The sequence below is a fragment of the Ambystoma mexicanum genome, chromosome 1p (genome assembly GCF_040938575.1).
Source record: "Ambystoma mexicanum isolate Mex_15411 chromosome 1p, UKY_AmexF1_1, whole genome shotgun sequence".
Taxonomy (NCBI): domain Eukaryota; kingdom Metazoa; phylum Chordata; class Amphibia; order Caudata; family Ambystomatidae; genus Ambystoma; species Ambystoma mexicanum.
In genome coordinates this window covers 774,620,759-774,648,046 of record NC_090921.1, presented here as the reverse complement: position 1 = coordinate 774,648,046, position 27,288 = coordinate 774,620,759, and the positions used below count along the sequence as shown (strand labels likewise).

General features: G+C 49.3%; 1 protein-coding gene across 2 annotated transcripts in view; it reads right to left on the bottom strand.

The window, feature by feature from the left end:
- The window catches only part of INTS3 (integrator complex subunit 3), a 1,800,341-nt gene that overhangs the window by 24,095 nt on the left and 1,748,958 nt on the right, over nucleotides 1-27,288 (bottom strand). The window lies entirely within an intron of this gene.

Here is a 27,288-nt window from a genome sequence, read left to right as displayed (position 1 = left end):
CTATGCCTACAAGAAACCTGGCTCTTACACCAACCAGTACTCGACGGGTTCTCAGTGATTATCTCTCCCGCAGTCAAAGGCCTGCTAGGTAGACCGTCGTCGGGTCTGCTAACCGCAATAAAAACAGGAACGGGTCCGAGCGAACCAAGAAAGTGGAAACAGTCCTACGAAATGTTGGTCATCTTGACCTCGCAAATCCAGGGAAAGGCCAAGATGGAAAACGGCTTTCAAAAGACAGTGGCCATAGTGAACTGTTATTGGAATCCACAGCGAATGTCTATAAAAACCTTCTGCGACAATATGTCTGAAACGATTGACCAGCTGTATGCGGAATTCGACAAAATTGGGCTTATCATATGCAGCGATTTGAACGCAAAATGTACTGAGGCTCTGGTCGACAAACAAAGTTCCAACGCGCAGCAGGGAGGTGTTGATCCCACCATTGAGAGAGGAAAAGCCTGGAATGAAGCAATCAGCCAAAGAAGTATTCAAAATGTTGCTTCTCTGTTCCCCAACCAAACGAACAGTCCCACGTGGAAACGCAACGGGTCCAAAGCAACGTTGGATTATATTTTCGTTTCTGATGGTCTTACGCACGGGCTGATAAGCTTCAAGGTCCAAAGAACCATCCATAGTGACCACAATCTACTCTGTTGCACCTGGCTCACTACAAGCCCGATATCGAGAACTTACAATTGGATGATTGAGACAAATCTACAACAGGCCCGTCTACAGCTAACCGAAAAAGATATTGTGAAAATCAAAAACACCTGGGAGAATAGAGTAATCGATCAGGCCCGGAACGACAGAAAAGAAAGACCAAACTACTTGCCTTTACTACTATCCTTCCAGGTGAAGGGCGCAAAAAAACCGAAGAAACCTCTCGATACCAACCATACGTATGATAAGACATTGGTGGAAAAAAGAAAAGTGGGCTGTAGACTGCTAAGAATAGCAAAGAAATCTAACGCTGAGGTCGATTGGAAGAACTGGCGCCTGGAAGCTAAAAGTTACAACAACTGGCGCAAACAGTACAGAGCCACTCAATATCAAAATGACGCCGAAGTAATGATGCAGAAATTACAAACAAAAAAATCTAGCGAATTTTGGAGGTTGATAAAAGAGATGAACTGCACACAGTCGGCATCTTTGTCTAACGCAGTACCCGAAGAAAGGTGGATTCAATATTTCACTACAGAATTTCAGGGTCCAACCATCGACACACAAATGAGAAAGCAGAGCCCGTCGTCATCGTGGGTTGATCTTTCGAACACAGAAGACATTGAAGCATCCATACGGAAATTGAAATCATCCAGAGCCCCGGGTCCTGACGGACTCACGAATACGGACTTAAAAATGTTTCCTGAAAAATGGGCTGAAATGATCAGTAAGATTTTCGCAGAATGCGGCAGAACGAATATGGTGCCTGAATCCTGGCAGAAAGCGGTGATAGTCCCGATTTACAAAAAGGGTCCGAGACAAGAACCAGCGAGTTATAGGCCTATCGCCCTCCTGGACATATTAGGCAAACTATACGCTACCCGCCTCCTTGAGTACTTCCGACATGGGAAAAAGACAGCCAGTCAAAGGATCAATTCCAAACGGGCTTTCAAAAAAGTGGATGCACCTCAATCAATCTTATGGTACTAAACATCTTGAAAGCAAAAGTCAAAGAGGGGGTGCCTAAGGTGTATTTAGCCTTCGTTGACCTTTCAAAGGCGTTTGATCAGATCGGCAGGCCAAGTCTGTGGTTGAAGCTACAAGGTTGGAACTGTCCTACAAAAATACTGGATCCCATAAAAGCACTCCATTCGCACACAAAAATCAGAGTCAAACTAAATCACCAGGGTGCTCTGTCAGAGCAGATCAATGTTAACCTAGGAGTGAAGCAGGGGTGCCCCCTGGCGCCGGCACTGTTTACAGCATTCCTAGGCTACTACCAACTCTCCGAAAGTAAAATTCGTTCTTTTCCCCCCAAAATCGAGAAAACGGAGATCCCTCGTTTATTGTACGCAGACGATGTCATCGTGATTGACCAGACGAAGGTGGGCCTACAAAGAAAACTACGCAATCTGGAGTCTTACATTGCGGAAAATCACCTTGAACTAAATAATACTAAGACAAAAATCATGGTGCTTGAGAAAGCCCCCAATAGAACTACGAAGAAATTAAATATGCACTTTGACAACACCAAAATCGAAATTGTAAACAGCTTCAAATATCTGGGGATTCAAATGGACAGCTCCAGATCAGAAAAGAGTCTCCTAAACCAACTATGGGAAAAAGCGAAAAGCCTGACCACCCAAACAAGAGCAGTGGATCGCAAATTCGGAAAATTCTCTCTGGTACCGGCTATAACATTCTATAATGCAAAAGTTGTTCCAGCCCTGACCTACGGAACAGAGGCCTCGTTATACTTCCCGAGGAATACCGGAGCAAACTTGAAGGTCATCTGTGGAAAATGGTGTTAGACTTACCCAAATCCACTGCTATGCCGGCAATCAGGAGAGAGTTGGGGCTTATATCATTAGCGTCAATGGTCGATCAAAGCGCCATGCACCTATACCGAAGAATTATCATGTCAGACACCTTACCTATCTATAACATCATACGGGATGAAACTGAATTAGGCAAATGTGAGGCCCTGAACAATTGGGTAAAAGCCAGAAAGGACGACCTGGCCAGAATCGAATGCAGTGAGAAAGAGCTGAAAGAAAATCCAGACCGAATTAAAAGAAAAACGGAAGACATGGACTGGATTCTGACAACAGAGAAAGCGGTGGGGAACAAACTTCTAAACCACCTACCTCCATCATTCAACAAGGTGAAAAAACCTTTGAAATATTGCGCTAAGTTCCCAAATAAGAAGCTGAGAAACTCGATCATGAGAGCTAGACTCAACCTGTTGCCAACTAGAGAGATCATAACAATCAGAGTAGCTGGTATCGAGAAGTGTTGTCGATTATGTAAAAATTAACTATCCATCGAGACTTTGAAGCACCTTGTGATAGAGTGTCCTAACACGACTGAAATCAGAAATATATACCTCCCCTCGTTGGCTGAAAACCTGTGGATATTCCAAACTGATGAACTGTGGAACAGATTAATCTCTGGCAAGAACACGAGATGGACCTAAGCCCTGGCCAAACTGATCGAACTAGTGTTTGACCAGATAAACCGTCTACGGCCCGAGGGCGGCACAGTCCTGGACTCTGACTCAGCTTAAAGAAAACCATAAAGATCTCTTACGAAATCTGCTCCCTACTGACACAAAGAGGCCTGGCCAGCTCCCAGGGGAGGTATTTAGTCCTCTCCCCTCTCAACTAGTTTCGTTTGATGTGGAAGGTTTTGACAAAACTTAGTTGTAACTGAGTAAAGTTCAAATAAAAAAATAAAAATAGTATTGAAGTTGTAATGGCCCAACACCTATATATTCTTTAATGTGTTGTATTCATAGTTAGTGAAAATAAACAATTTAAATAAAAGAAATATTCAAAAAAATCCAGCCTATTCTCTTCAACATTTCCATTATCCCACTGCTGAATCTTATTAACAACTCAGCCTTGCATGCTTCTACTATGCAGGTGGCATGCAATCTGTTCACAACGCACAAATGAGCCAACAATAAACACCCCCGGACCTCAGCACATGACTTGCACATGTGGACTCTTGGATGACTTCGCAAGCGCAACTCAACCAAATCTGAATGTATGACCTTCAGCATGACACCACCTAACTCTACAACAATCCCCTGACTGGATTAATGGGCACTTGTCCAGTACAAATGTGAGGAACGTTGGAATCAAGTTAAAGCCATCTAAAAAAACTGCTTCTTCCAACGTCAACGCATAATGACCTGACCTTCATGCACAAGACTATGGTAGATTTGCATCATTACCGTCAAAATTAGGCCACACCAACAGCCTTTACCTTAGATTTCCTGCAATATCTTTAACAGACCACAAAGCGTCCAAAAACACTGCAAAGATATGAACATGTCACCCCAGAATGCAGACAGTGCAGTGGCTCCCAATCAAAAGGAGGATTTACTTTAAAATGTTATGAAACGTGCACCGCCGCTTCCACAGCAGGGGCCCTAAATCAATCTCAAGTAAATACATAAACTACCCACTAGCGAGAACACTTCACTCCAGCAACAAAGCACTTGTAACGGAACCATGTGCCAACCAGAAATGGCATGCAGGATCTTCCTTCTCACTCCTTGCAATCAACACTAGAACTCTATCTCCAAACACTGAAGCACAGAAAACCATCTCACTTTACGGGCAACAACCATACATGTGGCTATTTAAAGAATGCCAGCATGAGATTAGTACCGAAATCACAATTGACACCAACACTGAAACGTCGAACAACCAAACCCGTATCCGCAGCAATACCATCCCAATGGATGGCAGCACATGCATGATGCATGACACACAGACACAGACACACACACAAGATTAATCAGAGCCACACACCAGAAAACCTAAAGGGATTAACAAATACTACCAAAAATGTCAATTAAACCACTCAACTCATCTCCATGTAAGCCACCAACCACCTAGTTCCTAAAAAGGCACCCAAGCTGCCCCGATTTACAAGTACCACTTAGCAAGTCTATCTCTTCGCCTAGACTAACAGACTCCCCTCTAAAATTCCCAATCAATTTACACTACACACACACCTCACACAAGGTTACCATATGCCTATCAGTTACCACAGCAGCAATAATTAAGCTATGACTAGGCTGTTCTCTTCTGCTCTATTACACAAACTGCCCCCCAACCAGACGTAAAAGGCTTTAGTCCATCAGATAATGGGCACTCCCCTTCAGTAACATATTTCCAAGTGTCAGATTCAAATACACAGAAGCAGAATGGCACCAAGAATACAGGTACTTCTAACCGGCACCAGTTACCATCACAGTTTTTTCATCTGCCTCGCCCGCTATGCCACTAACAACACCCCCTGAGCCATGTGCAATGAGCCTGACACAACAGCAGAATGGCACAATATGAGGCCACTTTACATCACATCACAAAAAATAACCATTTGGCTCCCAAAAGTGTAAAAGAATTGCTATCTTTAAGAAGCAGCCGGCTTAATCTCCAGGGTCAGTTTTCACATTAGCGTCCAAGTGCTCTTATTTTGGACCAGCATCCGAATCACATTAAAACCCAAAGACAATATATTTGCATCTGCCATTTGATTATTGGAATATTGAAATAATTCGAACAGCAGCACTAGACTAGGGAGTGTATCAAATGGAAGGAGAAAATGAAAAAAGAGAAATTACTTACCGTAATGTTCTTTCTATGGATTCTTCTCCAGCAGATTCCCCATCTGATAGACATTCCATCCAGCTCTGCTGCTTTGGAAAATTTTTGACAGGGGGCGTAGTGGACCTTGACTCGGCCGTCGATTTGTCTTGCTCTGCATTCGATCATCAGCTGCGGACGCGACGGCAGGCGTCGTATATATATACTTCATCACTAAGCCCCACACCTCAGTTTCCCCATTTTTTCCTGAGCCCACCACACTGCATAGGAAAACAGATATAACAATGGGCGAATGAGCCCTGACAAAAATGAAATAACCATAAACCTCAGAAGGAGGAGAATTTGCAACAGACACTAACAAATTAGTGTCAGAAAAAAATCCTTTTTTTTTTTTTACAAAAAAACATGCGCCAGGAAGGACAGAAAACGGTTACTGAGGACCATCACCAAGTCAACGTTAAAGGGAAGATGCGCACCAACCACCGACTTTCTGAGCATGGATGGATGGGAGGGGAGATGAGGAATCTGCAGGAGAAGAATCCATAGATAGAACACTACGGTAAGTAATTTCTCCTTCAATGGATTGCTTTTCTCCCACAGATTCCTCATCTGATAGACTCACAAAGCAGTAGGTGAAGGAGGCAGGCAGAAAGGTATACCAAAATGTTTGCAGCACTACCCTGCCAAAACGCACATCAGCTGACCGAGCGACATCCAGACTGTAGTGCTTAGCGAAGGTAAGAAGGGGATAACCATGCGCAACAAATATCCCTAACAGGGACTCACCTCTGTAATGCTGTTGACGCTGAGACTCCCCCAGTCGAATGAGCACTGATAAATGCCAGTAATTCATTCATTTCAGGCGGACTGGAAGCATTCTGCTGTACAGAAAATGATCCATCGGGACAAGGAACAAGTTACTTACCTGTAACTATTGTTCTCCAGCATGGGTCTGGCATGGATTCACATGCTCATGAATATTCCGTCAGGCTGTGAATCCTCGGTAAAAGAAACTGTAATTCTCCTATAAACCAATCACTGTTCTCTGGGTCATACTGCCCCCATCCAATGAGAGTTCTCTCCCCAAGCCCCTCCTCTGACAGCCAGCTCAGATTTGTTAAGCACGTAAAGTGGCAGTAAAACCAAAAAGAGCCACAGAGGGGTCAGAGGGAGGGTTTGCATGTGGATCCATGCCAGAGCCATGCGGGAGAACATAGTCACAGGTAAGTAACGTGCTCCTTCTCCTGCATGGGGTCTGGCATGGATTCAACATGCTCATGAATAACAAATACATAGCAGTAAAACATTACACAACCACGGCAGGTGGCAAGGCTCAACAGAAGCAAATAACTCTTACCTCTGGAACAGATTCACCTCAAGCGAACAGGTTGCGTAGCCCAGCTTGGACGACTGACTCTGGACTCCTCCCTGGAATCCCTGTCGAAGCAGCAGAACTTTGTGAAGGTGTGTGTGGATCTCCACGTAGCAGCCCTGCAGATGTCCAGCAGGGGCACACCAGACAGGAATGCAGTTGTCACAGCGATAGCTCTGGTGGAGTGGGCTCTCAGACGGCTGGGCAGCAGTCAGTTGGCAAACCGATGACTGTGCATGATGCAGCCGGATGGAAGCCTTGGACAAGGCCTGCCCATGGTTAAAATGACCAAAGTTCACAAACAGTTGAGAAGTCGTCAGAAAACTCTTTGTGCGTGTCATGTAGAACTTCAAGGCACGAGCAACGTTGTTGAGGAGGAATTCCGACTGGACCTTCAGCATGAAAGAGGGGTGCATCTGCAGCACCACCCTCGATTCGTGAAAAGTCAGATATGGCTGCTTGCAGGATAGGGCCTGGATCCAACCCACTCTCCTGGCAGAGGTAATGGCCACAAGGAAAGTAGTTTTCCAAGAGAGGAACTTGAGAGGGGCCTGATGCGTAGGCTCAAAGGGAGCCTCATCAGCACCACGTTGAGTTCCCACGTCAGGGCAGGAGCCTTAACAGGCGGGAAAGCTCAAAACAGTCCTTTGAGGAACTCCTTGACGAGTCGTTGAGACCAAACTGAAGATCTTCGTGGAGACCTGGTGTAGCGGGAGATAGCCGCCAGATATGCTTTGATGGCGCCATGTGCCAGTCCAGCCATAGCCAAGGATAGCAAGTATGGAAGAATCTGCAGGGCAGTGACCCTCACAGGGGTAATCTTCTGAGACCGGGACCGCACCACGAACCGCTTCCATTTGTGACCGTAGCACTTCAAAGTAGACGATGCCCTGGGTTTGACAAGGACCTCCCTAAAGCACTCCAAACTCTAGGGCTGCAGGAGGCAAGCCATCAGGTTCAGCGATCATGGGTCGTGGTGAAGGCTTGCACCTACTCCTCTGGTGAGAAGATCCAGAACCACTGGAAGCTTGACCAGAGACGATGCCGACAGGCTGAGAATGTTGGGATACCAAATCTGCCTCAGCCACACCAGGCGTTGAGTATCATCCTGCAGTGGCACTTTGAGTGCATTGATGACGCGTAGCAGGAGAGGCAACAAAGGAAACTAGTACAGAAACCGGCCTTTCCACAGGGAGGAGAACACAACGTCCCCCAGGCTCCTCAGCTGGTGGAATCCGCTGGAAAGCTTCTCGCATTTGAGGTCTACCACCGTCGCAAACAGATCTATCTGAGGTCTGCCCCACTTGACGAAGATGCGGCCCACCGGGTCCTGCCGAAGTTCCCACTCATGGCAGGAGCACAATTCCCTGCTGTGAAGGTCTGCAATGGTGTTCTTGATTTCCGCCAGGTGTAGAGGAATTGGACACATCCCCTGTCTGACAAGGCCCAGTGCCACAAGTCATGCGCCCCTTTGGAGAGCGCTGGGGATGGAGGCCCCCAAACCCGCTTCCTGATGTAGAACATCATGGTGGTGTTGTCCGTGAACATCCTCACCACCTTGCCCTTCAGAGACGGGTGGAACAACTTGAGGGCCCAGAACACTGCCTGTAGCTCCAGGATATATCCTCCTCCTCCAGTAGCTACAGGCCTCTGGCAAGCAGACGTCTGGTGTGGGCTCCCCAGCCCTCCAGGGAAGCATCCGTGGTGACAGTTTCCTGGTATGGGGGATTCAGAAACCCTGTGCCCCTGGGCGATGTTGGAGCGAATGCCCCACCACTGTATCACCCGAGGGAACTCCTCATTGAGCGGGATCTTGTCCGCAAAGCTTCCAGACACCTGTATCCAGCGAGCGTCCAGTAACTCCTGAAGAGGTCACATCCGTAACCTGCAGAGCTGGATAACGTGAATGCAAGACAACATTATACCAAGCAGGGACTTGATGGTTCCCACCGTGGTGGTCTTCATTGCCAACAGGCGTTGCACTGTCCCCTGAATGGCCGCTACCCTCTCCTCGGAGGGCAATGCTAGGCAGGAGACCGTGTTGAGTCTGGCTCCTAGGAACAGCCCGTTCTGCAATGGCATCAAACAGGACTTTGGATAATTTATGGAGAATCCCAGATCCGTAGCAGCTAGACCGTCGTCTCTGTGTGTCTGACTGGTAACTTTCACGAGCTGGCCTGGATGAGCCAGTCGTCAAGGTACGGGTGCACATGTATCCCCCATAGACATAGATGGGCTGCCACAGGTGCCAGGCACTTAGTGAACACCATGCGGGCCGACTTCAAGCTGAAAGGAAGGGCCTTGAAACGGTAGTGCTGTCCTTGCACTACAAAGCGTAGAAACTTTCAGTAGTTTTTGTAAATGTGGACTTGGAAGTCGGCGTCCTCCAGGTCGAGCGACGTCAAGAACAACAAGTTACTTACCAACTGGCAACGTTCGTTCGACTGTATGTTCCTCCAACGTATTCCACATCTTTGACATGTAATTTTTCGGCACAGGGCATCCTGCGTCGATGGCGTTGGGTCGACGTCCCTCGAAGGCCTCCGTCGAGGGTGACATCATCGGATGTTATAAGTAGGATGCACAGCACCCATAGCCTCAGTTCATGTTTTTTCCCCTCCACAACGCGTGCCATGACCGCACATTGGAAATTCTTCAGAGTGGCAGGCTGGGAGGGCGATGTCGAATACGTTGGAGGAACATCCAGTCGAAAGAACAATCCTAGTTGGTAAGTAACTTGTTCTTCGAATGGAATGTGTCCTCTAACGTATGCCACATCTTGAACAGACTCCCAAAGCAGTACCAGTGAACGGAGGAGGGAGAAGAATTTGGAAATACCCAATCAGATGGCAGAAAAGAGCACTGCTTTACCAAACGCCATATCTTGACTATGGAAAATATCCAGGGAGTAATGCCTGAAAAAGGTGTGGATGGAAGACCACGTTGCAGCATCACAAATGTTTTTAACAGGAACTCCCCGTTGTAGGGTGGTGGATGTAGCCACCCCCGTGGTGGAGTGAGCTCGCAAACCCTCAGGAGGGTCCTTGCCAGCCAATCTGTAGCATTCAGCAATAGTGAGGATAATCCAGCTGGACAAGGTCTGTTTGGTAACAGCCTGGCCCAATCAGTGTCCAGTGTATCCCACAAAAAGTTTTTCGTCCACTCTGACCCTCGACATCCTAGAAATATAAAAGCTCAAAGATCTCCTAGGGTCCAACCTATAGAGTCTCTCCTCTGCCTTACCAGGATGAGGAGGATAGAAAGAAGGAAGTACCACCTTCTGGCTCAAATGAAACTCAGACACTACCTTAGGTAGAAAGAAGGGCGTACCCTCAGTATAACCCTATCCCCGTGGAACACAGTAAAGGGTGGCTTAGACGAAAGTGCCTGCAACTCGCTCACTCTGCGAGCAGATGTAACTGCAATTAAGAAAACTGTCTTGAAGGTCAAAAGTCTCAAAGGGCAAGAGTGCAAAGGTTAAAACGGAACACCCATCAACAATTTCAAGACTAGATTCATCCCAAACCGGCACCATAAAGGGGGATGGCAAAAACACATTTGTGAGCCCTTTTAGAAACTGGGTAATCAAAGGATTCTTAAAATAAGAACATTCTTCAGGCGCTTGAAAATAGACAGCGCTGCCAGATAACCTGTAATGGCACCCACTTGAAGACCCTTGTGGACCAAAGAAAGCAAGAAAGAATAACCATCGGAATGGAACACTGAAAAGGATTGACATTGTTACCGCTCGACCAGTCGCAAAACTTACGGCAACGGTACAGGGATTTTGTTGCCGGACGCCTGGCCGAAAGCAACACCTCCATCACGTCATCGGGGAGGTCCCAATCCTTATATAGCAACCTTTCAGAAACCATGCGTGAAGGTTGAGAGTCTTGACCTCTGGATGGAGAACCCCGACCCCCCTCTCGCGTGAGAAGATCCTCTGTGTGGGGAAGACGGCGTGGAGGACAGATGGACATTTCTAGAATGTCGGGGTACCACGCGCTCTCCTGGCCAAATCCAGAGCAATTAGGATCATGTGGGATTCAAACCTCTGCAACCTCCTTAAAACCTGAGGAATGACGGGGACCAGAGGAAACGCGTACAGAAGTGGGAATGACCAATCCATGACAAACGCGTGCCCTAAAGGAAATTCCCTTGAGCAATATGTTTAGCATTTCCGGTTGGCACCGGTCGCGAACAAATCCATTTAAGGGGTTCCCCAAAGGGGGAAGATCTCCAGAAGGACTTCCTGAGCCAACTCCCACTCGTGACCACGCTCTGCCTGCTCAGAGCATCCGCCGCCGCATTCTCTTCTCCGGCCAGATGAACTGCAGAGAGTGAAATTCCCTGCTGTATTGCCCAGAAGCAGAGCTGGATCGCCTCCCTGCACAGCGGGAGCGATCCTACCCCCCCTTTTTTGTTGAGGTAATGCATGGCCACTGTGTTGTCCGTCATGATCAGGACACTCTTCCCGCGTACAAACGGCAGAAAAGCCTTCAGGGCTAGCCTGATGGCTCTCCGCTCCAAAGGATTTATGTAAAGTCCGGACTCCGACGGAGACAACGACCGCTAGTGGTCATCACGTTGGCGTGAGCTCCCCATCCTGTGAGGGAAGCATCCGTCACTACCGTCACCTCTGGTCATGGTTGCCAAAACGGCTCTCCCTTCATTAGATTCCCTTCACTGGCCCACCACAGAAGATCCTGTGAGACCTTGAGCGGAATCTGAATGAGATCCAACATCTTGCCTGAGAATTGGGACCACTGCGTCCAGAGAGCCCATTGAAGGGATATTATCCGCAGTCTGGCCTCGGGCACCAGAAAAATGCAGGATGCCATGAGGCTGAGCAACCTTAAGAATTCGAACGCCGGGAGACTCTGGGCATGTTGAAATTTTTCGACCATCTGGACAATGTGATGAGCCCTCACCTTGGGTGGCGAGCACTTCCCCCAAGGATGTGTCCAATACAGCCCCGATGTACTGGAGCTGTTGGGAAGGTGTCATATGCGACTTCTTGAAATTGAGGGAGAAGCCCAGCTTGTGAAGGGAGTGGCAGGTGAGGCTGAGATGATCCAAGTCCTGTTCGGGAGAACATGCGCTGATCAGCTAGTCGTCCAGGTAGGGGTAGACGTAAACCCCCCCTCTTCTGACAAACGCTGCCACCACCACCATGAGCTTGGTGAAGACCCTCGGGCGGATGTGTTAGGGAGAATTCTCATTCTATGGCTAATTTCCCTTACCTATAGAGTCCCCCAGCAGCTTTGCTGGATTTGTTTCTTTTTTCCTGCTAAGAGTGAGACTCTTTTTCCCACTCTAAGGCATCTTTGCTATGTGTTCTCGGCTTTGTCTATGGGATTTTCTCAACCCCATAGGAACCATCTTTATTCACATGTGTTACACAGCACCCTCAGTGCAGAGACACAGGGGTGTCGTAGCGACCCCCAAACATAGACTCCATACCCTGGGACTGACTACTGCCTCCCAGGGCATGTAAAGTCCCAATTGACTTTATTAGTCAATTTCTATGAACTAAACCAGTACAACCCATCTTACTATAGAGGTACTGGAAAGGGTTAATAGTTGTTCCCTTATGTTCATTTTCGAGAGGGTACCGTACAATCCCTCTCAAAAGGTTTCTGGCTGGTGGCAGTGGTTACTACCATAAATATTCGACCGCAAATATTTTCCTATCGGATTTTCCCATTGTTCGAGGCTACCACTTTTTCTGACAGCCTCTAACATACCGCTGGTTCATTTTAATACTAACTTTACCACGGTAGGTTTTATTTGCCAGAACTTTAATATAACCTCTTTCTCGTGTCTTTCTCTAAACTCCTAACCCAGGCCGGGGATCCTTTGTTTGTCCGTTTGGCGGGCTTCTGCCAAGAAGCCCTCCTTTTGGTGCCACTGAGTCTGGGGTGGGTCCATTGTGTGGGAGGGGGAGTAGGACCCCTGGACAGGGTTGCCTCAGCATGTTGCACTCTATCCTGATAGGCTGAAGGGTCTCCAGCCAAGAGGACCACTCCAATGTGTGAGTGACAGCTAGGCTGTATGAATGGGGTTTTGCATAAAAGCAGGGTCCTGAGGACTGGAAGAGCAAGACGTCGCCACTGGAACTAAGAAGCCGAAGAGGAGAGAAGCCAAAGACATCTGCAACGACTGAACCACCGGTGAAGCCTTGCTGCAGCGTCTCACCACTTTTCTCCACACGACGAGAGAAGATCTTCCTCTGCAAGAGCCTTCTTCCCTTGAGCTGGTGGGGCCAACCAGTTTGCCAATCGCCTTCCTGGATCTGTCTTGGTTGAATCACCAGTACCCTCTACTCGGAGACCGGATAGCCAGGCACCCGTCCACCCGGACCACGACAAAGGAGTGTACCTTTTATTCATCGGGCAGCACCGCGGCTGGTTTAATCCCTGGGTAGTACAGTAACTCAAACCTTCCTCCACGACGAGAGCCTCTCTTCCTCTGCTGGATCCCACGAACTGCAGGAACTACCAGGAACAACTGCCACCACAGGAGCCACTTCTTCATTTTAAGGTACATTGTTCCGCCAGGCCGCCCTTTCTTCGCGGTAGCACTAAAGGTGTTTTAAATCCTTTACCTACCTGTTGGGTTGGCCGCCCCTCTCTCTTACCATTGACTTTCACCTTCTGCATCCACCTTTTCAAAATCGTTAACCAAAGACTTGACTGCAGCTACAAGAACATTTTGCTCCTGGGCCCTTGCCCTGTACCACTGACTCCGGTTAGATCTGCTTTCTTTAGCTTGATTCTCACTGAGAACTGTGTTGGTGCACCTATTTCTTTTAACTACCCTTTCCTTCCCATTCTTAAACATTGTGAAATGCCATTTTGCTCAGTTTTCATTTTAAGTATTGCCTATACTGATGCACTGTCTTGCTGAACTGGTCCACAAACTGATGGGAAGTGTTGCTAGGGTGTATAAGAAACTATTTCTAGATAACTTGTGTTTTCCCTCCCTTGTGAGGAATTGTTACAGAATCCCTTGTGTGTAGTTGTCACTGAGCCGTTTTGCTCAGTTTTCACTCTGGTTCACTTGGTCTACAATTTAACTAGGGAGTGTGTATATTTTTCTTTGAGTTATTTTAACTTGCTTGATGACTGATACATGAGTTTTATTAGAAGTGTATAAAATAAATATATATCTACTTTTTAATACAAAGCTTTGGTCATTGTTTCCTTGTGCCATAGTACTGTAGGCCTATTGTGTAAACCCTGAATACTGCTCATCTCCCTCTTGAGATAAATCTGACTGCCCAGCCACGGCTACCAACTAAATCTTTGTGGTACAGACTGATACCAAAGGGGATTTATTGCTCTCACCTGTAGTCCTAATCTTCTGTAGTGCTTCCTAAGGGAACTGCACAGGATTCTGCCTAACAAGAGGTCAACCCGAATGGCAGGACCCGAAACTGAAAGTGCGAGCTGCCAACAGCGAACCTCAGGTATTTTCTGTGCTTTGGATGGATCGGCACATGAAATTAAGCAATCTGTAGGTCCAATGACACCAACCAATACTGAAGTCGAAGGGCCTGAAGGACCTGAGAAAAAGTGACCATCTTGAACTGGTCCTTCCTGAGGAACATGTTCAAGCGACACATGTCCAAGATGGGTCTCAATCCTACTTCTTTCTTGGGAATCAAAAAATATGGGGAATAAAAGCCCTTGTTCCTCTCTCCACAGGTACTAGTTCTATAGCGCCTTTCTCCAGCAGGGTCAAGATTTCCCGCCCAAGCAGCGGATCCGGAACCTTCAAAGAGTTTTCCCCCAGTGGATTGTCCTGAGGCCGTTTTAGGAAGGGTAGGCAGTAGTCGTGGGCTATTGTTTCCAGAACCCACACATCTGAAGTAATGGCTCGCCACTCTTCGAGATGCTGAGACAGTCTGCTCCCAACCGGCGAACATTGAGACCTGGCCTCATAGCTGTTTCAGAGTGGCTGTGGCAGCGCCTGAGGGCAAAGAGGCAGCTGTCTGATCAGCTTTGGCACCACGTCCCCATCCACCGCAAGTATCCTTACAGTGTCCCCTTTGACTGGCCGCTCCTCTCGCTCTACCAAAAGAGGAGTAGTAACGAAAGGAACCCCTCCACTGCTGTCCTCTCGGACGAAAAGGCGGAGGTTGACGCACAGCTGCGCCCAAATATGTTGCAGCTGCTTTGGAGGTCTGCAACCTCTCAAGGCTCTCGTCACCCTTGCTGTCAAACAAATGAGAGCCGTCAAAGAGCACGTTGAGAAGATGGGCCTGCACATCCGGTGCAAAGCCCGACTTCCGCAACCACGCAAACCTGCGTATCACGGTGCTCGCAGCCATTGTCCGGCTGACACTATCTGCCGTGTCCAACCCAGACTGAAGGGATTCACACATGGCATCCTTCTCATTCTGCACAATAGCAAGGAACCCGTTCCTTTTTCCCCCCTTCGAGAATATGCTCAGCCGCTAGAAAGACGCAATTCCACAGAGTGTGTGAAAATTTGGCTAAGGCACAGGTGGATTTGGCATATTTAAGGGCCATACCCCCAGCTGAAAATACCTTGCGTTCCCATCCATCAAAGCGATTGTCGTCCCTATCTGGAGGGATGGTAGGGTACGCCACCTGCCTCGAGGTGGCCGTGGCCACCTGAACCACCAAACTCTCTGGAGTGGGGTGCATGGATAGGTAGCTGGGGTCGCTACTGGATGGGCGGTATTTCGTAGTCAGCGACTTGTTGACCACCGGAAGACACTCTGGGGTGTTCCAAGCAGCAGCCAGCCTTTTCTGTAACGCTATGTGAAAAGGCAACACTGGGTCAGTGGACAGACCGTGATCTGAAATGTCAGTCAGGTCATCCTGATCGAATTCAACTTGAGGGCCGGAGCACCCCAGGTACTCTGTAACCCTTGACATCAAACTCCTATAGGAGGATTCAGCATGAGCCCCAGGCTCAGGGCTGCCAAACTCCATCTCAGGAGACGTATCCAGGCCACTGGCATCATGTAAGGATTGCCTCAGATCCTCTAGCTGATTGTCCTCCAAAAAGACCACGTCAGGAGCCGCAGGAGTGTCACCAGGAGAAACAAAAGTCTCCAACTATACATCGGATCTCTCCTTATCCTCATAGATATCCTGTAGAAAATGAAAGAACTCCCTCCTAGGTACAGGATGAGACCTGGAGTCAAGAAGAGGCCATACAGTCTTAGACAAAGCCCTTCTCGTAGGATCCATCGTTCTAGGGGCCTCCACCGGCAAATTCCGGCCTGTATGCCCTGATAGCGAAGGCGCCAACGGCTTTGGCGTAGACAATGGCGCCGAGGGCCTGACCAAGGGCAAGGCCCCGACAAACGCACTAGATGGGCACAGCGCTGATGGCGTCGACACCTTCCCAGACTTTGACGGTTTGGTCAGGGACGAAGACCGCGACCTGGCGATCTACCGGAGCCTTGTCCGAACGGGACTTCGACGGTTCCCGATGTTTATCGTGCCGACTGTCCGGGCCCAAAGGTGTGCGAGCGTCAGACCGAGACCGATCACCGCCAGCTGTTCAATCCCAGGGACAGTGCCCTGGGATTGAAAAATCTCCAGCATTTTCTCTCTGAATGCCTCCCACTCCTCCGGAGTAGAGGATTTAGTGGGGCAAGCCACTTTCCTCGCTGAGCCATCACCCGACGAGGACGGGGAAGGCGACTGGTGACGCTGCTTCCTGGAGTGCATGATCGAGGAGGACGAGTGGCGAGAACCACTCCGGGACCGAGATCCCTTGGACTCCCTCCGACGGGGAGAGCCACCCCTGGAGTCGGTCGACTTACAGTCCCGGAATTTTTTAAGCCAGACCGCGGAGTCATTGGGGTGGAGATTACAAGAGGCGCGCTGAGTTCTCGAAGCAAACACATTTGCGGAAAAAACGCAACTGAGGCTATGGATGCCGTGCGTCCTACTTATAACATCCGATGACATCACCCTCAACAGAGGCCTTTGAGGCACATCGACCCGACGCCATCGACGCAGGACGCCCACTGCGAAAGATTTCCGAAGCAGCACAGCTGTGGACATAACATGTCAAAGATGTGGAATACGTTGGAGGACACAATGCATTCGAAGTCTCCTTTTTCCAGTTGGCCGAGCACATGTTGCAACGTGACCATCCTGAATTTTTGGGACTGGAGGTAATTGTTCAGACGTCGTAGGTCCAGAATGGGCCTCCAGCCCCCCGTCTTCTTCTTGACTAAAAAGTAGCTGTTTTGAAACTCCAGGGTATGTCCTTGGGCAAGAGCATCCAGCACCCATCTGTCAGTGGTGATCTTTTTGCACTCGCTGACGAATCCCATTAGCCGGCCTCCCACTGGGGTGCACGGGTGGGAGCCCGACGTCCTGGCAGGTTCAGGCCTGCTTTGGCGGCGGCGTCCTGCCTTACGACGACAGAAGTGCTGGCCTCCTCCACCGTAGGCCTGGGAAAAGCCTCTGTAGGCTTCGCGCGTCGTGGATCTTGAAGGTTGGCAGTACGAGGCAAAACCTTTTGACCACCTGTTCTACTTTCCTCTGGAGGAGCGGAATAGAAGAGCAGTGCTGCTGGAGCATGCCCAGGTAACGGGCCGTCTCTGTATCCGCCTTGATGGCCTGCAGGGACTCGTCAACGACCTTCCCAAAAAGGTTATCTCTGTCAAAAGGCATGTCCAGTATCCTTGACTGGACCTCCTGGTGGAAATTTGTGGCCTTCAACCAGCCCCAACGATGAGGGCAGACACTTTTCCCCACCTGCCGGAAGCCTGTGTCGGCAATGTCCAATGCCAATGAGATGGCGTGATCCGACGCTACCTCTCCCTCCTGGAAGAGGACGATTGCCTCCATCCTCTTGTCGTCTGGGAGGAACTCCAGAATCTGACCCAGCTTGTACCACAGCTCCCTGTCGCACCTGGCTAGGATCGCCAGTGTGTTGGCCGCCTTGATGGTGAACATCACGGTGTAAATTACCTTCCTTCCCATGGCGTCCATCTTCATCCCCTCGCTGTCCAGTGGTACTGAAGACAAGGACGGCTTAGCCGACCATTTTCTCGTGGCCGCTGAGAGCACCAAATCCGGTGATGGTTGCAACCTCAGGCACTTGGGTGCAGATTCCGGCAGCCGGTACTTCTTCTCCAGCCTATCCAGTTTGGCTGGAGCTGTGAAAGGGTTCTTCAAGAGGGCCAGGCCATCCTCCCACACGACGCCCAGAAGGGGCACCGCCGTGATGGTCTACCTCTTGGTGTTGCGCCTCTGGTACAGGAAACCCTCCTTCCTGGTTTCCTCTGGCAAACATGGAATGGAACAAACCCATCTCATCTGGTGGGGACGCGGCTATGGGGACCAGCCGCCCGCTGCAACGATATTGTTGTCAGTCGTTGCCGTATCCGTCCCTGTGTCTGGTCCCACCAGGGGGAGGGGCACCCCGCGCCGATCTGAAAGCTGAAACAGGCGCGTCGGATGGTGCCGATCAAGGTTTGGTGGGCCCAAAGGGACCAGACCCTGCAGCATCCACTTTTGGATCTCCGACACCAAAGTGTGTAGGGTCGACAGGATGTCCAGAGATACATCCCTCGGCTGAGCTGGCGGAATGCTAGGTCCTGCACCGCCGTTGTCATCCTCCGCCACGTCCTTGTGGACAGTGTGTAAGGACTCCAGGTCCTCGTCTGTGGACGAAACTTCCATGGCCTGGGACACAGCCTGCGGCTGGTCCGGGGCCTCCTTGCCCCCCTGGCCCCTTTCCACCCTAAGGGGTCATAGCCGGATTCAGAGGCTTCCTCTTCTCCGGCGTGCCAGCAGACTTCGCCATAGTCACTGCAGCGGTTTCTCATCTCAGAGGCAGGGACACCTGCGCTGTTGGGGTTACCTTTACAGGGTCAGCCCCTTTTGCCTTCGTGAGAGCAGCCGCCACCAGCTCTATGGATGAAGACTACTCATGAGCTGCATGGGCCTTCTTGGGCAGTTTGGCCGCCTTCTCCTCCGTCCCTGGCTTTTCCTGCAACTTAGCCTGGTTCAAAGATTTCCTCTTCGATGAGGAGCTTGATCACTGGCTAGGGATTGAGGCGAATGGTGATGTCGATCGCGCTCAGCCCATCGCCGAACCCGCTTGCGCGGCGACTCCGATGGAACAGGACTGGCTGTGCTTGGCCTGGGATTGGGCTCCCACGGATGAGGTGCCCTCAAAGGACTTAGAAACCTGCTCCTCGGACCGGCCAGTCCTGGGTGAGGCAGGACCCTGCTCTGAGCACGGGGCAGAGGCCTTGGCGTTCAGCCATGGCGCCAGTCTACTGTGTCTATCCTTTGCCGTTTTATGGAGAAGCCTAGGAAGATCTCGCACTCTCCTTCCTTGTGGTGCGGATTAAGACAGTAGAGGCATTGGAGGTGCTTGTTATCCACAAACACGTTCTGTAGCCCGCACTTGGAGCAGGGCCTGATGCGGGATCTTCCTTCCTACTTCTCCATCATGGTCGGAGGGCGCGACGTAGACCCAATGGCCTTCAGGAAACTTCGAAGAAAAACTTCCACGATCTTCACCCTAGAGGGGGTGCTGAAATTCATCGACAACGGGTCGCCACTGTCGGCAGTTGGAGAAAAAAGCACACAGGCTCTTTTTAGAACAAAAATATTTTTTCCGTCCAAAAACGACAAAACATAGAAGTAGCTCTCAGAGCAAAACTCAATGACTCAACACTGAAGCGTGCAGTAAAAATCTGAAGATGGCTGCCAGAGGAGGGGCTTAGAGAGAGTATTGTCATTGGATGGCGGCAGTATGATCCAGAGGACAGTGATTGGTGACGTGAAGGCCTGCAGAAGGCAGTAACAGAAGAAACTCCATCACTGTAGTGGTGGGGCAAGAGAGGGTCAATCTCGCATTTCCTGCACCACGCCTCAAATCTTCTCCACCTGCACACGTACAAAGATCTTGTAGACGGTCTGCATGCAGCCAGCAACACCTCAAGCACTTCCTCAGAGAGGTCCCAGTCATCATACCTCATCCTCTCAAGAGTCACATATGTAGGTTGAGGGATTCCGGGGTCGGTGGAGTATCTGACATTCTGACTGGGTTAGGAGATCCGGCCACCGAGGCAACCAGTGAGGTGGACAGATCTAAGAGGTTAGAGTACCACGTTCTCCTCACCCAGTCCAGATCATGGTCGCTCAAAACCTCTTCAACATCCGGATAACCCACGGAATGACAGGAAAGCGTAATGGAGAGAAGATCCATTTGACCAGAAACATACCCCCCAGTGCACCGGTCGCTGGAAATTCCCTTGAGCAAAACTGTCTGCACCTCCTGTTGGATTTTGTTGCAAACAGATCCACTGCTGGGGTACCTCAGAGAAAGAAGACCTCTAGGACTTCCTGGCACACTTCCCCACTCGGGTGAGACCGTGCTCGGCCTGCTCAGAGCATCCGCCAAACTGTTCTCTGTGCCCGCCAGATGAACCAGAACCATAGCATCATCGCCTCTGTGCAGAGGTGGCGGGAGTGCACTCCACCTTGTTTGTTCAGATAGTGCATTGCCACTGTGTTGCCCTTCAGAATGAGGACGTGCTTCCCCTGCAGCGATGGAGCAAATGCCTTCAGGGAAAGCCTACTGGCTTGTTATGTGCCAACTGGCTTCCATTGCTGACCAAATACCTCTCACCTGCAAATCCTCGCAGTGAGCGCCCCCAACCCTTCAGCACCCGTGACTACTCGGGTCTGAGGCCAAGGAGTCCAGAAGGGTTCCCTCCCAAGGAGACTGCTGCAGTGCACCCACCAGGACAGGTTGTTGACCACCAATTTCTCATGAGCCACTGCAGGAATATCATGCGCAGCTTGGCTTCCGGCACTAGAAAAATGCAGGAGGTCATGAGACCTAAGAGGCGCAGGAAGTAAGCACTTGGTAGAGTGACATGATTGCGGAACAAGTCGACCATTTGTGTCAAGCTGATAACTCTCTCTTCGGGAGGGAAGGCGTTCCCAGCCCGGGTGTCTAGCACTGGACTGGTGTCATTTGGGACATCTTTAAATTCAGGGAGAAGCCCTGCCTGTGTAGCAGCAAGCAGGTGTCCTCTAAATGGGACAAGACCTGCACTGCTGACTTCCCTCGTATCAGCCAGTCGTCCAGGTACCGAAATACGTGGACTCCCGATCTCCTGAGGTGAGACGCGACTACCACCATGAGCTTGGTGAAGACCTTTAGTGCAGAGGTTAGACCAAAGAGAAGGACCTTTAACTGCTGGTGCTTGTCCCCTATGGTTAACCTTAGGAACTTCCTGTTTCTTCGATGGATCAGCAGATGGCAATAAGCATCCTGTAGGTCTATTGACACCAGCCAGTCCCGTAGTTCGAAAGCGTGGAGAATTTCTCTCAATGCCACCATCCTGAATTTGTCTTCCCTCAGGAACTTTTTCCAAGGCCCTGAAGGCCAAAATGGGACAATGACCTCTTCCCTTCCTGGCTACCAGGAAATACCGGGAAAACCAACCCAATCCTCTGCTTGGCAGGTACCTCTTCCATGGCACCCTTTAACAACAGGGCTCCCAGTTCTTCCTCGAGGTCCTGGCTTGGTTGGATTGGAGGTGGTGGGGGGGGCCTGTCTAGGGGTTTTCTTAAAAATGGCAGACAACCACACTGAATGAGCTTAAGAGCCCAGGCATCAGAAGTAATTCCTTGCCACTGGGGCATATGCTACATCAACCGAACACCAACCGGTATGTTGCGAGAGGGGAAATCAAAGCAGCTTAGGAGGCTGGGTCGCAGCAGTTGCTGCTTGTTGGCCTTTAGAAGCTCCTCTGCCCCTTCCGGAGTGCGAGAAACACTTCTGAACTTGCCTGGCCGGTGGGAGCTGTGCTCTCGTGCCATAAGGAGCATACCACCTTTAGCCCTAGAGGCGAAGCTGAAGGCAGGTTGGGCCGGCTGCGCAGCTAGGCCTAAAGATTTAGCAGCGGTTTTGGATTCTTTAAAATTTCTCCAAAGAATCGTCAGCTTTCTGGCCGAACAGGAAATCGTCCTAGAAGGGCATGTCCAACAGTTTAACTTGGACAGTAGGAGAAGACCAGATGTTTTTAAGTAAGCCTGCCTTCTCAGCATTACTGCCGACGCCAGAGAATGGATCACATAGTCTGCGATGCCCAGCCCCTTTCGCAGCGACTGTCTGGCAACGTCGTACCCATCCTCCACTAGCTCAAGGAAGCCCTTGCGCATTTCCCCTTCAGGGACGTACTGCGCAGCATTCTCTGCTGCTGTCCAAAATTCAAAAGAGTACTTGGCAAAACTGCTTGCCACATTGGTAGCTCTAAGGGCCATACTGCCTGAAGTGTACACCTTTTTGGCTAAGGCATCAACTTTTTCGCTTCCCTGTCGGGAGGTAAAGGGAAAGAAGATGGTCTAGATGAGACTGTTGCAGCCTGCTTAACAAGCCCCTGCGGGGAAGGGTGAGAGGAATAAAGGGTCTCCTCTAGCCAGCCTATACTTCCCGGAAATGGTGGAGCTGACTGGGGAAAATAGAACATGGATGCTGCCACAGCGATGTTAGAGGATCAGCAATGGCAGGGTTCAAAGGCATATTGCGCTCTGTCGCCAGACTTTCATCCAGGATATCGGTGAGGTCTTACCCCTGCACCAGCGCCACCGAGGACTGCAATCCTAGGTTATCAATGACCCTCTCGACCAAACCCCTGAACTTCAACAAGTTATGAGGATAGGGCTTGGATTGTTGAAATTCCAGGTCTGGCGAGGCGTCGAGACCGCTGCCGTTGTGGAGGCCTTGAGCTAGTTTTAAGAGCCGACGGTGGTCCTCAAAATAATCTACACCTCCCGTGCCCATGTAAATGGGGTCGACATCCCCTCGGTCCTCCGCGTCATCGAGGTCGAAGAACCTGACATATCATCGAAAAATTTGGACCGGGAATGCAGGGTAAAGGTTTTATCGTCAACCGTCAACGCGATGGCTTGTCCTTCGGCGCCGATATGGATGTTGTTGGTGTCGATCGGTGTCGAGATGCCGTAGCGTCAACATGTTTGGATGCACGGGGTTGATCCGGCTTCCATAGGACCTCCTTCGTTGTCGAAGGGTTTATTGGCGCCGGTACCGGGGCACGAGAGCCAGAAATGCTGAGCGCTGCTCTTGGCTCCAAGGCCAGTTGAGTAGGGTGAGAGACCGAACCGTCGACCGCGCTGGTGATTTAGAGGGTGGACAACCGAGAGCGAGTTTATCTGCTCGATCGCGTATGGATTTCGGATGCATCTTGGTGCACAACGGACACCTTTCCGGCCAGTGACCCATACCAAGGCACCTGTGTGGGTCAGTGATGAACATCTTGGTGCCATAGTCATTACACCGCTTGAAGCCCGAAACCCGAGCAACCGACATCTTGCGTTGAGTAATTTAGAAAAGAAATTCTGATGCCCGAAACCCGAGCAACCGACATCTTGCGTTGAGTAATTTAAAAAAGAAATTCTGACGAAACTGTCGAATGAGGCGAAGACTCGCCTGTGTTCCCAAGCAGCGTGTAAGCGTACGGAAAAAGGAACTGAGGTGTGGGGCGTAGTGATGTACACGACACCTAACATTATGCCTGGAGCCGATGATCGGATACCGAGCAAGATGGATCGGCAACCGAGTCGTGGTCCACTACGCCCCCTGTCAAAAATGTTTCGAAGCAGCAGAGCTGGATGGAATATTTATCAGATGAGGAATCAGCAGAGAAAAGCAATCCATTGAAAAGTAATTACAGAATTGCAAAATGCACACAACCTAGCTGTTTCAATGCAAATAAAAGCCAGATCTACAGAAGGGCTGACAAATTTGGGTTCACAAATCCACATAGATATGCCAATCCACTTCTATTCTGAGTAGGTGAAGCCCTTGCAAACTCACGTTTAGGAACCACAGAATATATCAAACTAGCTCAAATGTAATCAAGTTTAAATCATAGAAACATTAATACTGATATACTCCCATGACTCTACCAATGTGCCTTAATCAAGCCCAACAATGAACCCTAAAATTCTTGCAACGGCAACCCACACCCCTCATGTCAGTGTACCATAAAACAGATTAACAATAACTTGTAGGTTGTTAAATCTAGAACCCAGCCAGTATAACAATTCAGACCAAAGATTGGGAACTGTCATGAAGCAGGATTAAAAGACCACTAACCACATTGCCAATTGGATCACGTTAGCCTACTTTGTACTTGAAACAAGGATCGGAGGGTTCCCTGGTTTGCCTTAACCCACAAGGGAGGGTGAGCTGAACTTCCACCAGGACTTAGAGGTACATCAAACAATATGTACAAAGGGGACACTCCCTCTTAATGTTCAGGTGGAGGAGCTAATTAAATCAGATGAAAGGACCCAACACTAAGAGGACCTAATGTCCTTAGTCCAGATCATTATTCTCATTAACAAGTTTGCCACCCATGAAAGAGTTCTTCAATGCACTCAAAGTCTTAGGGCATTTAAAGTGCCACAGCACACTTCTTTACATGGCCTGGCAGGTGGTCCAGAAGTTGAGTAATCCTACACGAATCTGTAGACCTATGAAACACTCATACAGGGCAAGGCCATGCAGGTTTTCTCCCCCTTGACCCCCCAGTGGACACCAGGAAATCCTGCTGGGGGCAGTTTCCCCACCCCATGAAATCCTGTGCTTGAGCCTGTTAAAGACTCACACATTCCTGGGGTTGGAAGCATCTGTCAGGCTCCAGCATAAAGAGGCTATTCTCTCTCTACTTCTTCTCAGTGTCTTCTGGCTTAATCCAACTCTAGCTCAAAGCCCCCAGCAGGCTACTTGCTCTAATTCTCTCTAGGCATGACCTATTTGCTTAGCCACCTGTTTTTGCTTTCCGCTTCTATTGCTAAATCTACCTATACTCTGAAATGTCACGGCAATTCCAAATAGCATGGTGGCTTGTGCTCGTTTTATACTGTGGGACAGGCCTCAATTGTTCCAATAAGAGTTCCGATTGGTGGCTTTGTTACTCTGTTATCCCTGGGTCTTTGGATTGAGCAGGGGCCTTGTGATTATACCTCGTCCCCATGTGGCTTCCTTTTCTGAAGTCTAATCAAATGTCTGTATTTCCCAATGATTGGTTTGCCAATTATGTCCCGATAGCCTGAAGGCTTAAAGAGCCTTCTGGGCTCTGGCCCAAGTGCCATGAGGGCAGAAACGTCCACTATTCCGGCTCCCTGTGCCTCCAACAACTGAACTTGCTTGCTAAGATCTTGTATGTGATGCATGTGTTAGCTCTGTTCTTTCTCCCATACACATAGACATTTGCTTTCGCCTGGGATTTAATCCATGTTGCAGTCTAGGCCTACACACCCAAGGAGCTTTTGGTGAAGAATCCTGCTCCCCGAGCAGACTGCATCCAGAGAAAGCAGCAAGCCCATAGCATGTCCCAATTTGTTGAGAATCTTTCCCAATTTAAATGTTATGGTGGCTTTTGCTTACAAATACAAAGCCCCTCCAATTGTTTCCAACTGGGGAATTTTAATTAACTTACCATTGAGTACATTTCAAGGGTTGCTGATGGCTACCCATTTCCCCTAGAGTTCCCAGTGCCCTTCATTGTATCCCCAGAAGTGAGACTCTGTAACAGTATCTAAATACAGAATAACAATTCTAGCACCAGGAACCATCAAAAACAAACACTGCACTATTCCAGCATTAGAGACCCAAAAAACCTGCCCACAGTACCTCAATATATTTCCTTCAAAGTTTAGGCAAAGAACCAAGGCAGTGAACCAATCAAAATAAGTTCATTGAAACCAATAGTAAATAGTTTCAATATAAAAACCTGAACAGCGTTCCTCAACCGTTGCCACTGGAATTTATTCCAATTTAAGGGTTAGGAAACCACACAACTTCGCTACTATAAGCGATTCCAGACAAACAGTGAAACAACGTTCTAGCATTCAGAATTTACACAGTCCAACCAGTCTATCTCAACCGACATCTGTCATGCAATGACCGAGAAGCTATTAAATGTGGCCAGCTTAACAATTTAGAAAACATGCTGCCACAACCCAGCCAGTGTACCTCAATCAAGACTAATAGCAAACAATATTATTTCAATGTAAGGAATAATCAGAGCCTTTTAATTGGTGTTCAATTCATAACAGTAGGAACCCACACAATATTAGGATTGGGAAGCAAATCTTCCAGGGTGCACTAATTCTTCAGTAACTTCTTACCTTCTAGACAATTTCAATACTATGAACTCCAGCAAACTCTTCTTGATACTGACTTTCTACATGTTAGGGAGAATTCTCTGTATAGGCTATTTTCCCCAAGCCTAGTGCGTCCCCCAGCAGCTTTGCTGGATTTTTGGGGTTTATTTTTTTCTCCTGCTTAGAGTGAGACTCTTTCTCCCACTCTTAGGCATGATTTGAGAATGTCCTTTGACTTTGTAATGTGTTTTATGGGCTATGGGGTCTTTTACTCCATAGGGCTTCCTGTGTTTTTGGTAAGTGTGTTACACAGCACCCTCAGTGCAGTAACACAGGGGTGTCATAGTGACCCCCAAACATAGACTCCATACCCTGGAACTGACTAATGTCTCCAAGGGCATGTAAAGTCACCATTGACTTTACTAGTCCTAAATTGTGAACGGAACCAGTACAAACCATCATATTGTGGAATTACTGGTAGGGGTAATTAGATTGCCCCTGGGTCTGTTTTTCGAGGGGGCACTGTGCAGTCCCTCCGTTGTCGAATTTCTGGCTGGTGGCAGTGGTTACCACGCAAAATATTCCACCGGAATATTTCCTATGGGATTTTCCCATTCGTTTTTAACGCACCACTTTTTTTTGGTGCAATGTTAAAGATACCACCGGGTTATTTATTTAATATTTATTCCCCGGTTGGGTCTTTTTGTCAGGACTCGGTTTTAAAATGGCGTTTGTGTTCGCCTCTGTAACTCCAACCCAAGTCGAGCCCTTTGTTCCACTTTTTGGCGGGCTCCTAAACAGAAGCCTCCAAAAGTGGTGCCACTCTGTCTGGGTCTACAGGATGTGTGGGAGGGGGGAATAGGCACCCTGGACTCAGTTGCCTGGCAACTCCAGTCGCACTCTTGTGTGATTGGCCCTGTGGTGAGCCGTCCGGCTTACCACTTAGCATGTTTGAGTGACAGCTAGGACTGATGAATGGGGGTTTTCTGCATAAAAGCAGGGCTTTGGGGACTGGAACTTCAGAAGTCGCCACAGGACCTAAAGAATCCGAAGAGGGAGAAGCTGAGCCGACCTGCAACAACGACACCACCGGTGGAGCCCTGCTGAACCGACTCACCACTTCCCAACGACAGAGAAGATCTTCTTCCTGGAGAGTCTTCTTCCTTTGAGCTGGTGGGGTTAACCAGTTCGCCCTCTTTTCGCCTTCCTGGATCGTCACGTGGTCGAATCGCCCGTGCCAAGCACCCTGGCGGCCGGATAGCCACGCTTTACCACTACCGCGAATAAAAGGGTAGTACCTTTTAACCGGGAAACTCTGCAGCAGGTTTCTTCCCTGGCAGGGCAACGACCTCCAGCTCTCCTCCACGTCGAGATCTTCTCTTCCCCTGGACGAAGCACCGACTTGCAAACGCTGCCAGGAACAACTGCCCCCGCTGGAGCTTTCTCACCATTTCAGGTACCATGTCCCGCC